Here is a 1,841-nt window from a genome sequence, read left to right as displayed (position 1 = left end):
ATTTAAGATGTATAATAAATTGTTTTACTACTAGCTGCTATGACTTCAGAGTATTCAGAAATATGCACTGCTATTTGGACATAAAAACTAGTTATTCATATTCATGTGTATGTGTGTGTGTGTGTGTGTGTGCACGTGTGTGTGTGTGTACAAACACATAAAAGCCATTGTACAAATCAGAAAGCTTACATACCCACTCTACCCTTTAGCAGCAGGTCAAAAGAACTTTTAGCTCAGTCTCCGAGGATTTCTTTCTATTACAAATATGAAAGTGGGATGTAAAAAAAGGTCTAAAATTTAATAATAATAAAAAAGCTACCCAAGACTGCGTTCTGCTTGATGGCTCCAGAGAGTAGAAAGAGATTATGTTAAAGCATAAATGGAGCTTTAACATTTTTAAATCCAGAAGGTCTAATCTAATCTAATCCTTTTCAATCCAATTTTTTAAAATGCAGCCTAGACATCAGATTAAAGCATGTGCTTTGCTTTCTAGGCCATTTTAAACAGACTCAGCATCTGTGCTTCTGACCCTCCATGTAGCATTTTCAAAGAAAGTGATTTAGAAGAAACAAAAATAGAATCAATAGTGTGTGTGTGTGTGTGTGTGTGTGTGTGTGTGTATACATATGTGTAAATATGTGTATGTATATGTATGATTTTGCTAAAACTAATAAAAGAATTATTACTATATATTTCTAAATGAACAAAAGTGGCCAATCAGGTTAGAGGACAGTTTGTAAAGATAATATTATTTTGCACTGTGATTCAATAGCTTCTGCTTCGCCACCATGCCTGGTGCCAATTGCTGCTTCAATTCATCTCATGTCCACTTTCCACTGGAGCACTGGAGGCCTACACAAGGTTTAGCAGAGCTGGCTCCGCTTTCAGCCATTTCCAGTTTGCTTGAATTATCCTTTATGTGAAAGCTACTGCTGGGTTAATTACCTTTAATTCACTTTCTTGCAATCCCCCAGCCAACACAGGCCCGGAGACCTCAGAGGCTCACTCATCAGGCCTCCTTCTGCACTGCAGCATGGTCTTTAAAAACACAGCGTATTGCTCTCTCCTTGCGTCTTTCCATGTTCATTACTGAAAAAAAGAATAAAACCTTTGCCCCATGTCAATTCTTAGGTTTGTCCTAAAAACCTTTTATGCTCAATTTGGAATGAAGATACATTTACTTGAATAAACAAACTTCTAGGATTCTCTATCACCCTTTCTTGTGTTTTATTACTAAATTTAGGTCCATTGTTTTTCATGATTTAGCACTAAAATAATTTAAGTAGTTGAAGTTTTCATTTTATAATTGTTACCTCCTCTTGCAGCATATTGTGAAACTGCTATTTCTAAAAGATATATTTACTCAAACTTGGATATTTAAAAGGACCAGGGCGATTCTCTTGCTAAAGATTTGGGGTACACTCTGCAAGTAATTGAACAGCCTGTCAACAGCCATTCACTGGTTATGGAATAAGGGCAAATCTCCCATTTCAAAGTCTGAGTCTAGACCTATGAAATAGAATCTGTAATTAGGGGCTTTCATAGTGCTTTGTTCATTCTGCTAATACTGACTTCATACGGTATTGTGTTCAGTTAGATACACGTTGATTTCATCTACAACTTTGCTATTCAAACTGTGACCTGAAGATCAACAGCTGTGGCATCACCCAGGGTCAAAATAGTAAAGCAGAATCTCAGACCCCACCTCAGACGTACTGAATAAGCAATCAGCATCTTAACGAGATCCCCAGGCAAATCATAGGCATGTTAAAGTTTAAAAAATAGTGTTCTAAAGCACCGTCAACTTGAAGACAGCAAACAGTATACCGTCAATACCTGTG

This window comes from Propithecus coquereli, unplaced genomic scaffold, assembly GCF_000956105.1.
Source record: "Propithecus coquereli isolate 6110/MARCELLA unplaced genomic scaffold, Pcoq_1.0 Scaffold47, whole genome shotgun sequence".
Classification (NCBI taxonomy): Eukaryota; Metazoa; Chordata; class Mammalia; order Primates; family Indriidae; genus Propithecus; species Propithecus coquereli.
This window is presented reverse-complemented; position numbering follows the sequence as displayed.